This window comes from Thamnophis sirtalis, unplaced genomic scaffold, assembly GCF_051295495.1.
Source record: "Thamnophis sirtalis isolate CommonGarterSnake01/CBP01778 unplaced genomic scaffold, rThaSir2_p1.2 scaffold_4, whole genome shotgun sequence".
Lineage (NCBI taxonomy): Eukaryota > Metazoa > Chordata > Lepidosauria > Squamata > Natricidae > Thamnophis > Thamnophis sirtalis.
Genome location: NW_028261384.1, coordinates 107,260,922 through 107,280,365, shown reverse-complemented (window position 1 = coordinate 107,280,365; position 19,444 = coordinate 107,260,922). Strand labels below are relative to the sequence as shown.

Here is a 19,444-nt window from a genome sequence, read left to right as displayed (position 1 = left end):
CATGTGCCACTTTGGACACGGATACCATAGGTTTGCCATCATGGGGCTAGAGAGTTGGCAGAGATAGTGGTTTCCATAGTTGTGGTCAAGGCCCTGGGGAAAAAATGAGCACTGGTATGCTTGGAGGAAATACCCAGACAAGCATGGATCTTCTCTGTAAGGCTGGTATTTCCTGTTGACAAAGGACATAACTTGAGATATTTTTGAACATCAACCAGCCATAACACAGTTTTAAACAGTAAGTAAAAGGTACTTAAGATGAAAACAATATGGAATCCTTTTTGACTTTTGATCAAATGTTCTGCATACAGGAGATCTGTAGGGCAGCAACCTGGTCCTCATTGTTCCCATTCATCAGACATTATAAGCTGGATGCATTCGCCTCGGCTGAGGCGGCCTTTAGCAAAAAGGTACTCCAGAAAGTGCATACAAACCTGGGGGTCAGGACCAGAATACGGTTCATCCTTAGGACAAGCCGGCTTTGGTATGTGGATTCTCACATCAACACATCGGAGAAAAGGTGTTTGTCTTACCTGACACGCTCCTCAATGAGTTGACATGATAATCCAACCCCACTCCAGCTACCGTCTGGTCCTGAGTCCAGGGGTGGGACGGGACAACAAGAATAAGGAGTATGAGAAATCATCTGCTACGTTTTCATTAAACTGGGAGTTAGCCAGGAGAGGTGTGATAGAAAAAAGGTTAATAGATTCAGTCTCTAAAAGGAAGAAGGCGGAGTCAAACTCCCAAAACTTTAACCTTAGGCTGTCTACTGTTCACCTCGCCTCTTTCCTAAGAGGTCTGTAAGGGGAATGCATAAGCACACAACCGTGCCTTCCATCCCTGTCCTAATATTCCCTTATATTCGTATTCATTTCATGGATTCATAATCATGTCTATACTTACAGTATATCTGTTATCTAATTCATGTTTGACAAAATAAATAAATATTAAAAGGTAAAAAAAAATATACTGATATAGGCAGCCATGGAGCGGCTGCCTGCTGAAGCAACAATTCTTCCAGTGTGTAGATATGCAGTTGGACCGAATGGGTTTGCTTTGTTCTTGTATAAATCATCCCCAAGTAAAGGAGGATGGGCTGAAAAATGGGAGGAGAGGGTGGGATTATTTTTCACTAGGGCTTCTTTTTGGGGTGGGCTTATATTAGGTTCAACCCCCCAAAAAAGGCTAGGGCTTATTTTCTGGGTAGGTTGTATTTTGGGGGAAACAATATTATTATACAGTAGTATAAGTCAAAAGAGCAATATACATCTGATGTTTGATGATTTTTTAATATTGTTTTAATTATTTGTGATGTTCCATTGGCCGGGGATAATAAGCACTGCAAGCTTAACATTCCTTTGCAGAACTAATATTATTTACAGTTTTCATGTCTGACAAATATACCCTATTTTTCGGAGTATAAGATGCACTGGAGTATAAGACACAACTTAATTTTGGGGGAGCAAAACAAGAAAAAAAAATTCTGCCTCTGCCTACCAGCATCTATCAGTATTAATCTGGCTAGCATCCTTATAACCAACAGCGGGTGGAATATCCCCAGTCAGCTGTTCCAGGCTGCAGGGATTGCCACACATCATCGCCGCCTCTGTGCCTTGCATTTTTGGGTGGTTCCAGGCGGCAGGGATCCTAACTTCCACTTGGATTTTGATAACAAACTTTTCATCCATTTAAAACAAACACTGTCAGAAGGCAGCGGATCAGAACCAAAGGCGTTCCAGGCGATGGAGATCATGGCAAATGCCTTACACCTCCTTTGCAGTGCCTGCTTCGCCAAACGAGTCCCAACCCCCCGCGCTTCCCACGGCCATTTCGGGAAGCAGCAAAGGTGTAGGTGCTGGGAAGCCCGTCAATGTGTTTATGAGATGGTTGTGTCCAGAAGGACTAAAGTGCTGTGTCTCTATCGGGCTTGCTGCAAGAAATCCAGGCTTTCAATGCCTATGGTTATAGGTAGGAAGATGGGGCATCTTGGGAATGGAGCCCTCGGTGCCAAATACCTCTTCTGCCCCCATGAAAATCATACCCCACTCCACCCCAGCCCTCCAGTTAAATGCACATAGGATGATAGGGTTTGTTTTAAATGGATAGCAATAGCAATAGCAGTAGACTTATATACCGCTTCATAGGGCTTTCAGCCCTCTCTAAGCGGTTTACAGAGAGTCAGCATATTGCCCCCAACAATCTGGGTCCTCATTTTACCCACCTCGGAAGGATGGAAGGCTGAGTCAACCCTGAGCCGGTGAGATTTGAACCGCTGAACTGCTGATCTAGCAGTAGCCTGCAGTGCTGCATTTAACCACTGCGCCACCTTGGCTCTTTGATAAAAACCTTATCAAAATCCAAGTGGAAGTGAGGATTCCTGCCTCCTGGAACCACTCGAAAATGCGACGTGTGGATCGGGTGGGTGGGGTCACATTCGGAGTATAAGATACACCCACATTTTCACTCTCTTTTGGAGTAAAAAGATGCGTCTTATACTCCAAAAAATATTGTTTTGGCTAAAAACATTGGAGCTCCCCCAGAGTTGCTGCCAATGTGGTAGTTTTAAATCTAAGAGAAAAACATAATAATAATAGTAATGTATGACATGCTTAATTGGATTGATGGTGGAATGGTGGCGATGATGATGGTTAACGTGGGAACACAAAAGGAGTGAACTTTTAAGACATCTTTAATAATTACCATTACAAATCACAGTATCCCATATTTACGCCTTTTAATATATTTATATTCTAATATAAATTAGAACAAAATGTGCAGTTTGGTAAGCAGAAGGAAAATGAGACTATAACAATAAAGATTTGGACATCAGGGGCAAAGATTTTAGAAGTTAGCTTTGACTGCTGGGGGGTCAAATAATTGCATCACAATTGCAGGGTATCTCTAGTGCAGGCAAACTATCTCAGCATCATATCCTAACTTTTGCTTTTTTATGGCTTTGATAATTTCCCTTGCTTTCCCAGGCAACTTATCACTTCGTCATTTCTGATTTTGTCAACCCAACATAATATGTAACAGCTGTATAGAATTTGGAAAATGCTTTGAGACTGAAATTGTAAAATATGTAATTTAACCACTAGAGGGCACTGGGAATTGGCGTGTATAAACAAACTGCATTTGGAAGGAGAAAATAAACAGTCAAGGCCCTTGTGTTTTAAACTTTGTAACTTTAAAATGTGTGGACTTCAACTCCCAGAAGCCAGCATACCAGCAGAGGAATTCTGGATGTTGAAATCCACTCATCTTGAAGTTGCCAAGTTTGAAAAACAATGGTCAAAACTAAAGCTAGATGGTCCTTAGTTACTACTTACCGTATTTTTCGGAGTATAAGACGCACCTTTCCCCTCCAAAAAAGATGTGAAAATCTGAGTGCATCTTATACACTGAATACAACATTTGTGGCCTCCCTAAACCCCACCCCGCGCATCTAGTTTTTCGCAAAATGGATGCGCAGGGGGTTTGGGAGGCATGCAAAGTGCTCCTGGGGACTGGGGAGGGCAAAAATGAGCGAAAAATTGGCCCGTTTCTCACAAAAAATGGGGCTATTTTTGCCCTCCCAAGCCCCCAGGAGCACTCTGGAGGCCTTCCAAATTCTCTGCAGACCCTGTTTTTTGCACACACACAAAAGGTCCATTTTAATAAAAAATGGGCTGTTTTTTGCTCGGTTTTTGCCCTTCCCAGCCCCCGGGAGCACTCTACACTCTACAGGCCCCCCGCACCCTCTGCATGGCCCCCTTTTTTTTTGCAAAAAGAGGCCCATTTCTCACCTCCCAACCCCCCCCCCTTGCATTTTTGCCCTCCCCTGCCTCCAGGAGCACTTTGCAGGCCTCTCAAAGTCTCTGCACACCCCTTTTTCACAAAAATGGGTGTGCAGAGGATTTGGGAGGCCTGCAGAGTGCTCCTGGGGGCAGGGGAGGGCAAATTTTTTTTTTTCCAATTTATCTCTTTGAAATCTTGATATGTCTTATACTCCAATGTGACTTATAGTCCGAAAAATGGTAAGTACTGATGAGTCCACAGTGGAATAAACCCTGTTCACCTGCTCTACACATAGTGTGCCTCAATCTTTCTCTATCCTACTATATGAAACACTGCTTGTCATGGACCTCATACCTTACCCAATGAAAAGAGTAGCAAATTAAGAGTTCATCAAATCTGGAATACAAGGAGACTAGTGGGTGAGCAGATGCTTCTTGAAAGCTCCTTAAGAAGGTAGAAAACTTTTATCTGTTCCTAAAATTACAGCACAGGTATATGCACTGTCATACCCCCTGTGAACACCAAAGATGCATTTACCTGTTTAATATTCATTGACAAATCCTCCATGAATTTGTTAAAACACAGCAAAAAATAAGTTTACTACATCTGTTCTGCAAAATGAAGACAGCCAGTAGATGGCAGCAAAATTGTAGAACATTGTTCATACATTTGCCCAAAGTACAGTAATCCTCAATTTATGACCAATCACTTAGCAATCATTCAAGATTATGACAACTGCTCCCCCTGTGGTCATATGATTGCATTTTGAGTGATTAGCAAACTACACACTTTTACAACCCTTTGCAGCATTCCATGACTGCCATGTGTACTTCTGCTCCTCTAGTTACAATTTTTTTTTTGCTGGAAATTGACATTTATTCCTGGTTTTCACCCAAAAACTGCCGATTGTGGACAATGGATTTGATTAACCACAGAACTCACTAAAACCATAATGTTTACCATGTGACTGTTGTATCCGCTTAATGACTGCCACAAAAATAATCATAAAATTGGATGTGGTCATATGGTTACTTAATGACCAGAACACCTTACAACTGCAATTCTTGTTTCAATTATGGATGCATATCAAGGACTATCTGTATTTGTTGTCTCAGTGATTGCCTCCTAGGTCTAGAAGCTTTAGTAGTCCTAGAAATGGCTTTTCACTAAATATAATCTCATCAATTGTAGGAAATGAAATATCAGGATGTGCTCAGCTCAGAGTGTACATATGTAACTAGAGATAAGATGCATTCATTCCCATTCCTATTCTTTAGAAGTTAACTTCTAAAGAAAGTATGGAGATTCTTAGTCATCTAGGTCATGGTTGTCCCAAAGGTGGTTTTTCAGTAGGCAACTGGACTTTCTTGTTTTTTTCTTTGAAGACGTTTTGCTTTTCATCCAAGAAGCTTCTTCAGCTCTGCTTGGAAGGTTGAAATGGAAGGATTTATATTCCTTACAGACAGCTGGTCATTTGCATTCTTTTAGAAAAATCATTGAGACCACTTGGAGGTTTATCTGTGTCCTCAGGATCACTGAAGTAGCATCACTACCAGATGGATTCATAACTGGCTGACCAATCGCACTCAATGTTTAATTGTTAATGGAACTGCATCTACATGGAGGGAATTATGCTGTGGGGTACACCAAGGCTATGTTTTAGGCCCAGTACTCTTCAACACTTCAACCACAATTTGGATAAGGGGATAGATGGAGAACTTATCAAATTTGCAATTGACACTAAGCTGGCAGGAATAGCCAACACTCCAGAAGATAGGCTTAAGATACAGACGGATCTTGCCAGACTTGTACATTGGATGCTATCTAACAAAAAGAAATTCAATGGGGAAAAAAGTAAGGTTCTACATTTAGGCAAGAAAAATCAAATGCAGAGATATAGATGGTACCTGGCTCAACAATAGTAATTGTGAGAGAGATCTAGCAGACAATCACTTAAATATGAGCCATCAATGGGCTGCAGCTGCCAAACAAGCCAACACAGTTCTAGACTGCATTAACAGAGGGATAGAATCAAGATCACGTGAAGTGTGAATACCACTTTATAATTACTTAATAAGGCCACACTTGGAATATCACATCTAATTTTGGGCACCATGATGTAAAAAAGATGTTGAGACTCTAGAAAGAGTGCTGAGAACAACAAAGATGATTAGGGGACTAGAGGCAAAAACATGTTAAAGAATGGCAGCTGGAATTGGGCATATCTAGTTTAATGAAAATAAGGACTAAGGTTGACATAATAACAGTGTTCTAATATCTCAGGGGTTGCCTACACATTTTGAATGCCCCAACACTGAAAACATTTTAGAAGAGATTGAACAACCATTTGTCTGAAATGGTATAGAGTTTCCTGCCTGAGCAGGGGGTTGGATTAGAAGCTCTTCAAGGTCCCTTCCAAGCTATTCCATTCCATTCTATTTCTCTTCTCCTTTCCTTTTCCTTTCCTTTCCATTTCACAAGTAGTCCTCAACCTATGACCACAATTGAGCCCAAAACTTCCATTGCTAAGCAAGGAAGTTGTAAAGTAAGTTTTGTCCCATTTTATGATCTTTTTTATCACAGTTGTTAAGTGAATCACTGCTGTTTCTAAATGAATCATGCAGTGATTCATCTTTAAATGAATCTAGCTTCCCCATTGGTTTTGCTTGATGGAAGCCAATGTAGGGGTTCAAATAGTGACCACATGGCCCCAGGACAGAGCAACTGTCACAAATACATGGTAGAATTTTAATCACATCACCATGGGAATACTGCAATGGTCATAAGTGTAAAAACTGATCATAAATCACTTTTTCAGTGTCATTGTAATTTTGAATAGTCATTAGATGAATGTTATTTCCCCCCTCAAATATGCAATATTTGTCTTCATTAGGCAGCTATCCCTGGTTTTGATCATTATCTATTGATTTGCTTCCTGTTTGGCTTAAAGCATACATTAAAAATCCTGTGAGATTTCAGATGGACATAAGAAGTAAGGTATGGTTGCGAGTTTATTTTCTGGTTTTAGTGGCACGATCCTACATATATACATTTCTACTCAAAATTCCCACAGAATTCAATGGAGCTATCAAGTATCAAATGTCAGCTTAAAACTGTCTCTAGTATCTTTTGGCGATGCTTAGCTGATCTCAAAATGCTAAACCGGGTCAAAACAGATTAATATTTGGGTGGGACATTATCAAGAAACCCAAGAAGTGTAGCCTAAGCTGAAAAATTGAAAACTTATTTAAGGAGTCAGTGACAAATACTTTTGTAGAATTTCCCTTTTTTCCAAATAATTTTAATGAAGACTATAATTACAATAATAAAAACTGATACAAACTAAAAGAAAGATTGCAAAATAGAAAGGAGTAAGAGATGGAAAGGAAAAAAAATAGGAATGACATAAAAATAGAAAGAAAAATAAGAACATAATAAAGAAAAAAGAGAAATATATAAATAAATTACTTCCAACCTTCATCACAACAATTATAAACAATTTTATTAACTTATCGTGTTTTCTTAAAATGTAACAAAGGATCTTTTCTTCCCAAATCCCATCTTTTTCTGTAAACAAATCCATAAAGCACCATCAGTTCAGTCCTGGTGTCAGCCAAAGGCTATTAAAAGTTACCAGAAATAAAAACATATCTATGTTAAGCTTGAGCAAATAAACCAACTTTATATTCCTTTTACTTCTTAAATCTTAACCTTTAGTTCAAATAATGTCATAGAATTTGATTTCATTTCTTCTTTGTCCTCTCTAATAAGATTCTTCAAAGCTTTAATGTCTCTTTTGTAAAAACCAATATAAAAAATGCTCAGGTTGCTCTCATGGTTTATTCTTTGCATGTTCTTTTTAATTATTAAAACATCAGTCAGTTTCTTTCATATGTCCAATGTATCATTTTTTCCATTTCATTCATGTAGCATGTCATTTTAAGTCCATTTTCAATTCAGTCTTTGTCTTATCAGATAAAACTTGTTATTCTTTGATAACATCTTTTAGAGACAGTCTAATGATAGAGACATATATCATTGCTGATATTAATAACAACTTTTTTTGCATTTAAATTTGTGTTAGTTTATAAGAATATAAAATAGAAAAGATAAAACTAATGAGAAATTAGGGGAGGAGAAAAGAGAAAAGGAGAAAGTATGAGGTAGAAGGGGAAAGGGGTGGAAGGCATTGATTTCTGACTCTTTAGCACAGTAGAAGATAATATTACACCGTCAGCTTTTTACTTTTACACAGTAATATATACTAGCCATTTCTATAACAACAAGCATATCTAATAAGCAAAACCAAAACCAGTTTCATTTTTCCGATCACAAGCACAAAATTGAGAAGCAGTTTCCAAATAGAAACAATTATGTTCATTTCTTTCAATAAAGAAATGAAATAAACTATCTCTATTTTTTCTTACTGTGGGAAATAATATATATTTCTGTTTACACTTATTAATCCTTATAGATTATTATCATTGACACTAACAGAATTTACTACACTCTTACAGATTCTTTAACTAAAATCAATAAATTCTAATACACCTTTTTTTGCCCCTATTAACATTCATATTTTTGAATTCACTTTCAATAATATTTTACAAGCATTAGAAATTACTCTAGCATCTTATATGAACAAAAGCATTTTCAAACTCATGAACACAAAACTACATTAGAGTTTTCTTTCTTTAATTAAATATATCAAACTGGAAAAATCCATCCTAACTCTGATTAACTCATTAAATTGTTGAATCGCTCTATCTCTAGTGCATTAATAGACAGTGCAGTGTCTCTAGTGCAGTAATAGACAGATCCATTTGGGGGATCCAAAGGGGTTTCCAGCAAGTGTAGGGGAATGCAAATGGTTTTCTAGCTTGGACCAAGGCAAATGGGGGGAGAAACAAACCCCAGAGAGGAAACTCAACATGAACACTTCCTCCCTCCCTCCCTCTCTCTTTCTCCCTTCCTTTCCTCCAATTGGTTGGTGGCCAACTGTCTCCTGAGCCCAAATGCCCAGGGTAGCAATAGCAATAGCAGTTAGACTTATATACCGCTTCATAGGGCTTTCAGCCCTCTCTAAGTGGTTTACAGAGTCAGCATATTGCCCCCAACAATCCGGATCCTCATTTTACCCACCTCAGAAGGATGGAAGGCTGAGTCAACCTTGAGCCGGTGAGATTTGAACAGCTGAACTGCTGAATTGCAGTCAGCTGAAGTAGCCTGCAGTGCTGCACTCTAACCACTGCGCCACCTCGGCTGAGCAGTATTTCGCCGAATGGCCCTTGACAAAAGTTGTGGGGCTGAAGAGGCTGTGGCCCATTTGCCCATTTGAACAGCTAGGGTCATTTCAACAGAGCAGAAATGTTAGGGGTTAATGGCTGTGGGCGGAACCCTGGAAACACATAAGGGGTGGCGAAGGGTATGAGACAAACAGTCCTAGACCACCTCACAAAGAAATTGAGATTTATGGGGGGAATGACTCAGTGGTGGGTTTCAAATTTTCTTAGAACCTATTATGTAGGTGTGGCCTGTTTTGTGGGAGTGGCCAACTTGGAAAATTTGGTGAAACTCACTTAATAACGTCTCGCTTAGCAACCAAAATTTTGGGCTCAATTGTGGTCATAAGTACTCTTTCTTTTTCATTTTTTTCTTTCTTTCTTTCATCTCTTTCTCCCCCTTTCATTTTTTCTTTCTTTTTTGTTCCTTCCTTTCTTTCTCTCTCTCTCTCTATGTCTATCTGTTTCTCTATCTCTCTGTCTCTGTGTGTCTGTTCGTCTCTCTCTGATTTCCTCCCTCCCTCCCTCCCTCCCTCCCTCTCTGTCTCTCTCTCTCTCTCTCTCTCTCTCACACACACACACTTTGGTCATTTTGTTGAGTGTTCCAATCACATTTGAAACACTCAACAACTGGCCTGCATTTATGTTTTTTTGCAGCATTCTGCAGTCATAGGACCAAACTCCTTGCCTCCTGTTCCTTCTTCGGCTGCTGCACAAGCCCACGTGGCAAGCGCTACCCTCTTCTCTCTGACAGCCACCTCATTTCCAATGGAGGGGGTGGGGAATCCATGCATTTTCCTCCCTCTGCATTGATTTCCCATCCCCTATTGGTAATGAGGCAGCTGTTGGCGGAACAAGCCTGGTGCAGACAGGCAGGGCAAGTGAGCGGTGACTGGGGAGGTAGCGGGAGCGAACAAGGGGCAGGCAATGGGAGGGATGTTCCAGTATGTGGCATCTGGAAAATGAGTACCGGAAGGCACACTAAATTTGACCAACAGGTACACACGTACCAGTGCGTACCCCCTGAAACCAACTCCTGGAATGACCAGTGTGTGTGTCTCTCTGTGTGTGTGTGACTAAGTCTTTTTGTGTCCTTAAGGTAATTGCAACTATTAAATGTCTCTGATCCCTAGAGATATGGATTTTAAATTATTAGAAAAGAGTTAAAAGCATTGAAAAGAAAGAAAATGACTTTACTCAGTTTGGTCTGGCCACCTTGTACTTTTAAGAAAAGCCCAAGTTTATGAGGAAACATTTTAAGTTCATTTACAAGAAAAATTTTCATTCTTGCATTTATTGTATATTTAAATGATTTCATCTGTCCATCCCTTTTTTGAAGCATGTGAATCCAGGTTTTTCCCCAATCTGTTCTGCCTCCATATTGTTGAAACCGCATTTTCTGTTTAATAACTGTAGCATTGATGTTTTTCTTTTCAAACTCTGCCCGCAAGCCATCTACCCACCCCTACTCTATTTCCCCATCTCTTATTCCCCTACAATGCCTTTCCTCACCCACAAATGGGGGAGGGGACCCTGTTGTCATGTCTTTCAGCTCTGCGCAGATGACTCTGCAGCTTGTGAAAGCAGAACACATGGATCCAAATGAATTCTTCAGAGGAAATCTTGCATTCATTGAACCAGGAATTGTGTTGGATCCAGTCCTCCACTTAAAAGCCGTCACAGCAACCAGAGTGAAGCAGACCTTCCTAAGCCTAACTGGTTAGCCTTAACACCAAGCATTCCATCTGGCAGACATGAAAGAAAGGACCCTGAGATGGACAAGTAAAGACCGAAAGATTCTTTTCAATCCCCAGAGGAAAGCTGGAAAGACTGTGGGGGAGAGTGGAAATTAATTGTAAAGTTTTCTTTCTGTACTTCATTCATAATTGTAACTGATCAGTTAAATGGATTCTTGGAGTGATTTTATTCAGGAGTGGTTGTCACAGCAAGTTCTGAACACCTTGGACTTCTATCTGGTGGTAGGGAAATTTGTCCAGCATTTTTATATTGCCTGCATTGTCAAAGTAGCTGCATACACATGTACACACAGATCCCCATTCAGAATTAGACTGAGATTATTCACTTACCTCCCCACAAAGTTTCTCCTAGGTTGATTTTTGCTTGTGGCATTAAAGCACCCATTCCTCTCCTAGAAGAATGAAATAGCCTGGGAAATATTACAAAGGCAGAATATTATATTTCCCTGGATGAGAAATGGAGAATCATGTTTTAGGCAGGAAACAGACTCACTCTTAATAGCCCCTCCACCTTTGTCAATGGGCCATTAAGGCCCGAGTCAATCTATTCTACATAACAAAGATCTATCCACTTCAGGCAGAGCCATTTCATTGCCCTTCATTGCACCACCCACCAAGTTTCAATCAAAATCAATAAATTCTAATACACCTTTTTTTGCCCCTATTAACATTCATATTTTCGAATTCACTTTCAATAATATTTTACAAGCATTAGAAATTACTCTAGCATCTTATATGAACAAGCATTTTCAAACTCATGAACACAAAACTACATTAGAGTTTTCTTTCTTTAATTAAATATATCAAACTGGAAAAATCCATCCTAACTCTGATTAACTCATTAAATTGTTGAATCGCTCTATCTCTAGTGCATTAATAGACAGTGCAGTGTCTCTAGTGCAGTAATAGACAGATCCATTTGGGTGATCCAAAGGGGTTTCCAGCAAGTGTAGGGGAATGCAAATGATTTTCTAGCTTGGACCAAGGCAAATGGGGGGAGAAACAAACCCCAGAGAGGAAACTCAACATGAACACTTCCTCCCTCCCTCCCTCCCTCCCTCTCTCTTTCTCCCTTCCTTTCCTCCAATTGGTTGGTGGCCAACTGTCTCCTGAGCCCAAATGCCCAGGGTAGCAATAGCAATAGCAGTTAGACTTATATACCGCTTCATAGGGCTTTCAGCCCTCTCTAAGTGGTTTACAGAGTCAGCATATTGCCCCCAACAATCCGGATCCTCATTTTACCCACCTCAGAAGGATGGAAGGCTGAGTCAACCTTGAGCCAGTGAGATTTGAACAGCCGAACTGCTGAATTGCAGTCAGCTGAAGTAGCCTGCAGTGCTGCACTCTAACCACTGCACCACCTCGGCTGAGCAGTATTTCGCTGAATGGCCCTTGACAAAAGTTGTGGGGCTGAAGAGGCTGTGGCCCATTTGCCCATTTGAACAGCTAGGGTCATTTCAACAGAGCAGAAATGGTAGGGGTTAATGGCTGTGGGCGGAACCCTGGGAACACATAAGGGGTGGCGAAGGGTATGAGACAAACAGTCCTAGACCACCTCACAAAGAACTAGTACAATTACATCCTGTATGGATTCAGAGATAAAGCCTAAAAGGTTAAGAACAACAAGCTAATTCAGAGTACAGAGAGTTTACCATGGGAAAATAGAACATAATGTTTTGCAAAGCAATGCCTTCTCACAAAAGCTATAGCTTTTGACAAAAGCTATAGCTGTTTTTCCTCAAGCACAATATTGAGCTCCATGCACCCCCACTAAAGTTCTTACGGCAGACTTGCTTAGCCCCCCTAAGCAGGATAAGGAAGAGGAAAAAGAGCAAAGAGCCAGGGAAACAGTTAAAGAACCTGCTAAAAAGTGGCAGTCCTCTCAGAAAAACAGTCCTTCCCCAGACAAGGCAATGAATGAGAGGGGGATGTATTAATAAAGAAGTTTCACTGGAAGCCAGTAAAACATCTTCCCTCTAATTTCAACAATCACATCGCTTATTACAAACACAACAGATTGCTCTTTGAATCCATATGAACAGTCTTAATTATGGATGTTGGAATACCAAGAGTGCTATATTAAATTCCCTAAGCCAGCTTCTTTATTGTCAGGGGTCTGACTGATCTCCGTGCTGTGGAGTGGAATTCCTCTTTTTCTGTGGATTTCCTTGATTTTAAGCAGACCTTTGGTTCAATATCCAAGGATACCCTCTGGGAGAAATTAAAATGCACCACTATAGATAAATGCCTCCTTTTTCTCATACAAAAATTGTATTCTACCTTGAAAGTGAGGTGTAATCCTTAAGGGACTTTAATTGGCCCAGTAAGGGTACAAAAAAGGGGTAGGGCAGGGTTGCATCATGTCCCTGTCTCTTTTTAACTTCTGTATCAACCCCCTAATCAATCTCTTACAGAACCCTGATCTGTATCCTCCTAACCTAGCATAACAAAAAATTCCAATTCTCCTATATACCGATGCTGCTGCTATTATTTCACAAACTCCTGTAGGACTGAAGAGAGAAATTAGGGCAACACCTGACTATTGCAGGCAGAACAAGTTGGTCCTTAACTTCGATAAATCAAAAAATTTCGTTTTTGCTAAGAGACCTAGCCAATACTCTTGGAAAATAGAAGAACGTAGTTTAGAACAGGTTAGAACATTTAGATACCTTGGGGTGATTTTCCGCTCACAAAGAACATGGAAGGCGCACCTGGATCATACATTACAAACAGCCAATAGGTCCTCAAATGCAATTAAACATTTCTTTTACACAGGCGGAGGTCAGTTAGTACCTGCTGCCTTAAAACTTTTTGAGGCCAAAACATCGAGGCAAATTCTATATGGGAAACAAACAAGAATCCTTGCAAAGAAAAACTTGCTAGAAACCATACAAACTTAATTCCTGTGAGCGATCATAGCTGCACCCAAATGAACTCCAAATGCCCAATTAAGAATTGAGACAGGTATGCCTCAAATTCAGGTAAGAGCCTGGAAGATGATGATCATTCATTGGCTTAAAATGCATTTCTTTCTAGAGAGACTGTCCTCACTAGTGTTGACTGACAACTTCCCTTCCCCTGGAAACAGGTGATAGATCACAAACTGGGTTCTTATGGGCTCCCACCGGGATTCTTAATGTCCTTAGGTCAGTGATGGCAAACCTTTTTTGGCTCCTATGCTAAAAGTGGGGGGAGCACGGGGGGATTGTGCATGGGCATGCCATATCCATACTATGCACGTGACCCCCCTCCCGTGACAGCGCACATGCATGCCCACCCAGCAACTACCTATCCCCACTTTTGGCACAGTTTTTTCACCCTCCCCAGGCTCCAGAGACTTTCTAAGAACCTAGGGAGGGCGAAAACAGCCTCCCCCGCTCCCCCCCAGATGCCCTCCGGAGGCCTCAGGAGCTTGCCTGAAGGCTCTGGATGGCGAAAAACGGACTTAGAGACAAACTGGAAGTTTGGGGATTGTAACTTCTGATTTGTCTGTAGTGGCGATTTTCGCCCTCCACAGTCTTCAGGGAAGCCTCCTGAAGGCCCCTGAAGGCTCCGGGGGAGGGGGGAGAGAAAAATGGCCCTACGGGCAAACCGAAAGTCAGTTCCCGGATTTTCGGTTTGCCTGTAGGGCCGGTTTTTCGAAGGAGACAAAATGGTCTCAAAAGAAGGCCGAAGTCAGCTGGCCAGTGTGCACATGTGCACTGGCCAGCTGACAGGGCAGCACTTTGCATGCAAGATATCTAAATGATCTGATCTTCCCAAAACAAAGAATAGCTTTCTTCAGAGCCAGATTTAACATTCTCCCCCTCAGCACTCTTCCAGGGCAGGTATAAGAGAACACCAACAGCAGAACATGTATGTATATGTGGCAAAGGAAAAGTTGAAGATACCTCATGTTTTATTGTACATGAGTTATACAGAGTTTATAGGTCAGCATATATTCTCCCCTTATTAGAGAGATTGCCAGGAAGGGCAGACAATTTTTATGTAGGCTTTCTCCTCTAGGACTCAAACCCATCTACCACGCATGCAGTGGCCAACTCCTGGAATGACCAGTGTGTGTGTCTCTGTGTGTGTGTGTGACTAAGTCTTTTTGTGTCCTTAAGGTAATTGCAACTATTAAATGTCTCTGATCCCTAGAGATATGGATTTTAAATTATTAGAAAAGAGTTAAAAGCATTGAAAAGAAAGAAAATGACTTTACTCAGTTTGGTCTGGCCACCTTGTACTTTTAAGAAAAGCCCAAGTTTATGAGGAAACATTTTAAGTTCATTTACAAGAAAAATTTTCATTCTTGCATTTATTGTATATTTAAATGATTTCATCTGTCCATCCCTTTTTTGAAGCATGTGAATCCAGGTTTTTCCCCAATCTGTTCTGCCTCCATATTGTTGAAACCGCATTTTCTGTTTAATAACTGTAGCATTGATGTTTTTCTTTTCAAACTCTGCCCGCAAGCCATCTACCCACCCCTACTCTATTTCCCCATCTCTTATTCCCCTACAATGCCTTTCCTCACCCACAAATGGGGGAGGGGACCCTGTTGTCATGTCTTTCAGCTCTGCGCAGATGACTCTGCAGCTTGTGAAAGCAGAACACATGGATCCAAATGAATTCTTCAGAGGAAATCTTGCATTCATTGAACCAGGAATTGTGTTGGATCCAGTCCTCCACTTAAAAGCCGTCACAGCAACCAGAGTGAAGCAGACCTTCCTAAGCCTAACTGGTTAGCCTTAACACCAAGCATTCCATCTGGCAGACATGAAAGAAAGGACCCTGAGATGGACAAGTAAAGACCGAAAGATTCTTTTCAATCCCCAGAGGAAAGCTGGAAAGACTGTGGGGGAGAGTGGAAATTAATTGTAAAGTTTTCTTTCTGTACTTCATTCATAATTGTAACTGATCAGTTAAATGGATTCTTGGAGTGATTTTATTCAGGAGTGGTTGTCACAGCAAGTTCTGAACACCTTGGACTTCTATCTGGTGGTAGGGAAATTTGTCCAGCATTTTTATATTGCCTGCATTGTCAAAGTAGCTGCATACACATGTACACACAGATCCCCATTCAGAATTAGACTGAGATTATTCACTTACCTCCCCACAAAGTTTCTCCTAGGTTGATTTTTGCTTGTGGCATTAAAGCACCCATTCCTCTCCTAGAAGAATGAAATAGCCTGGGAAATATTACAAAGGCAGAATATTATATTTCCCTGGATGAGAAATGGAGAAACATGTTTTAGGCAGGAAACAGACTCACTCTTAATAGCCCCTCCACCTTTGTCAATGGGCCATTAAGGCCCGAGTCAATCTATTCTACATAACAAAGATCTATCCACTTCAGGCAGAGCCATTTCATTACCCTTCATTGCACCACCCACCAAGTTTCAATCAAACTTAGCACACAGACAACCTACAAAGCTAACTATGACCTCTGACAGCAATCAATCAGGATACTCTTCCTGTGCCCCAGGGCATAAAACCCAGTGATTTTCAGCATCTCTGCCCCCTTTTTTTCAAAATCTTTAAGGCATGTGATCCCCTTTTCACCAAAGAGCTCCAAGACATGTGATCCTGTCCACCATTAAACCATCTTTCCAAACAACCTCCATGTTTCCAATGTCTTTTTCCCCACTTGGAACTGAACCTAAATGGACATTTGTTCCAACACTATCTTTCCTCCCCCAAAATAGATAAAATTATTCCTCAACTAAATGTCATAAGGCCATTTTCCATGCTTCTTCAAGTTTCTTTAAAAAGAAAAACCCACTTGCTACTTATCTGCTCAGAGAGCTCTCTGATATTGTACAGGTTTGAGCGTCAGGAAGATGTATGAAGTTGACTCTGCTATTTCTAAGTCCATGTTTCTCTGAATCTTTTTCACAGATGTTGTTTCTGACTCCATATTTATTGCTTTGAAAACAAGTTCCTTCTGTGGGCTTAAAATATTTACAGTCAGCTTCTTAAAAAATGTTTTCCACAGTCTTTATGAGTTCATCAAACCTTTTAGAAAAAAATCCAGCTAAAAATTGCATGTTTGCTAGACAGTTTCTTCCCTCTCCGCTCCCCATGTGTCAGTCTCCTCCTCCTCTCTGTAATCTGATATGTCAGTGATGGCAGACCTTTTTGGCACCGAGTGCCCAAACCAGAATGTGCATACATATGCATGCCGGCCAGCTGGTCTTGTGGTCATTTTCTGGCCATTTTGGGGCTGTTTTTGGCCCAGAAAACAGCCTGTTTTGGGGGGCTTTTGGGGGGATGTTTTTCAGCTTTTTTCCAGTGCTCTGGCACCCACAAAGATCAGCCAAGCAACCAGAAGAGCAACTGGCAATGGTGTGTGTGCCACAGAGAGGGCCTCTCCATGCCACTTCTGGCACACGTGCCATAGGTTCGCCTTCATGGTGATATGTTGTTGCTCAGTGGAGTAGATAAGAGCAGAGAATACACAAAAAGAACAAAGGAGATATTTTCTGACTATTTTGATCCAAATACCTTTTGCAGGTTAATAAAATGCAGATTCTCTGCAGTGAATAGTCAATAATATATAATTCAAATATAAACACTTTCACCATTCAGAAACACATGTCCTGCTGCTTCCATACAGAAAAGCAGAAGTTGTTGAAGTCAGCCAAATAATCAAAGAGAGAGGGGCAGAAAAAAACAGATAAAATCTAGCAGGGGGTTGAAATAAAACAGCACTCATCCAGTCAATTAACATTTAAGGATAAAGAACAAAAGTAAAAGTTTAAAAGGGGAAATTAAAAGTCCTCAGCATGTTTACAAAAACATTCTATCTGTAGGAAGTGATGTAAAAAGATTATTAACTTTCCAGTGCTTCCACAAGAAGCAGCAATCTTCAAAATTCCCATTCCTGGGTGGGTCCATAGCCATCCAAAAGTCATCTTGGATCATTCCTAAATGCTTCCATTCAAATCCAGGGGGCAAGATTACCAAAGAATCAGTTCTGGCAGCAAATGCAGCTGATTGTAAGAAGAAAAAAAAGTCCCTAACCCTTCAGCAACTATCTCGAGGAACAGTCCCAAACTTGTCCTCTTGAGAGTTGTATATTTTCTTGGAACTCAGTTGCACTGGGAGGGTTTAAATTAAAAGATACTCCACGCTTCCTTATTTTAACTTGCCTCCAGCAACCCTCTTCATTGTTGTTTAGCCATAAAGAAACCTCAAAAATGGCACAAGTCTTCAAAAAGGAGTAACAGGCTGTGACAAAAAAAAGATTCTCTTTTAGCAAATAAAGGTAATAATCCCATAAAATGGTTAAAAAAATGAAAGGCACAACTTATTGTCTATTTGAAAAATAAATTCCAAAATGACTGCTTTTTCAGCCACAATGTAATTGCAGCTCCACCCGCCAACTGAATGATTCAATAGCTGCTCTGAAACACAACTCCCAAGGCTTCCTGCAGAATATACAGATCTTGGGGGTGATTCTAGGACTTTCCAGTAATCCTACAGGATTATATAAACTAAAGGAATGCCTTCTGTTAATAAATGGAAAAAGCCACATTCCAGAGAAACAAGCTTTCCAGGGCTTGTTATCAGTCAGCCATCTCAATAGGAAGCCCATTATTAATTTCTGATCCCTTGTTTGAAAGTATCCTTCAGTATAACCTCTAACTGAATTTAGCTTTCGTTGTTTGTTTTGACCTAGTAGACTAATTAAAAAATAGGTTGCCTATTTAACAGCGGTATTTGAGCCACCTTGGAGCTCCAAAGATGCTCTTCACAGCAGAGGTGGTCTCAAGTTGAGCAGAAGACACACCAGTGCACAGATCCTCACTAGTGTGCTTCCTTGGGCCTGGCTTTCTCTGTGCCACTGCTGGGCATTGCAAGGCAAGCAGGACAGAAGCTCGAGCTGGCAAGGAAGAACATGACAGCTGCAGCTTTCTAGCTGTGATGTTGGCTGGCGGGAAGGCATTGCCTTCGCCCTATCCTATTCCAGCTCCTTTCAGGTTATGGCTCTTCCATGGTGGGGCGGAGGACATTGCAGGGATTATGAGGTACCCCACATGCTCACCAAAGGTGTGATTGATAAGCAAGAGGGTGGCAGTGGTGGGGGCACACTAGTGTCCTCCACAGACAATGGTGTAGGAATCTTGGTGTAGAGAGGGGGGAGAAGAGAAAGGGGAAAGAGACAGAAAGGAATGTATGTGTGTGAGAGAGAGAGAGGCGGGGGGGAGAGGGAAGGGCCAAAAAGAAAAGAGGAAAGTTGAAATCAAACCTTTTCAACTCTGGCAATAGGCTGGACTGGCATTCTGCCCATTGAGGGATGACTCGCTGCCTGGCCACAGGGTGCAGCAGCCTCTCACTCTCTCGTGTTTGGTGAGTTATCCTCTGTAGCTAATTGTCCTGTACAGGATAGTTGCCAGGGAGATTTGTCTTGCGGGGAAGCACCTGCACAAGGCACTGGGAGATATGGGGTGGGGGAAGAATCAACAGTGAAGGGACACCCACACAGTGGGCTGGGAGCCATGGTAGGTCAGATGAGTTGAATTAGCTACATACATTTAGTTTCATCCTAATCACTACCTAATTACATTTGTGGCCACCTTCAGTTTCATCTTTCACAAGAAGATATTGACATTTGATCTGATCCCGAAATTTCAGCCT

The 19,444-nt window shown here is 41.1% G+C and overlaps 1 long non-coding RNA gene across 1 annotated transcript; it reads right to left on the bottom strand.

Annotated features, from left to right (window-relative positions):
• Positions 1 to 10,541: 10,541 nt before the first annotated feature.
• Positions 10,542 to 19,443, bottom strand: LOC148046042 (uncharacterized). The gene is made up of 2 exons (XR_015696459.1): positions 15,914 to 19,443; positions 10,542 to 11,265 (listed from the first exon to the last, which is right to left on the bottom strand). It is a non-coding gene; the product is annotated as an uncharacterized LOC148046042 (long non-coding RNA).
• Position 19,444: the final 1 nt, after the last annotated feature.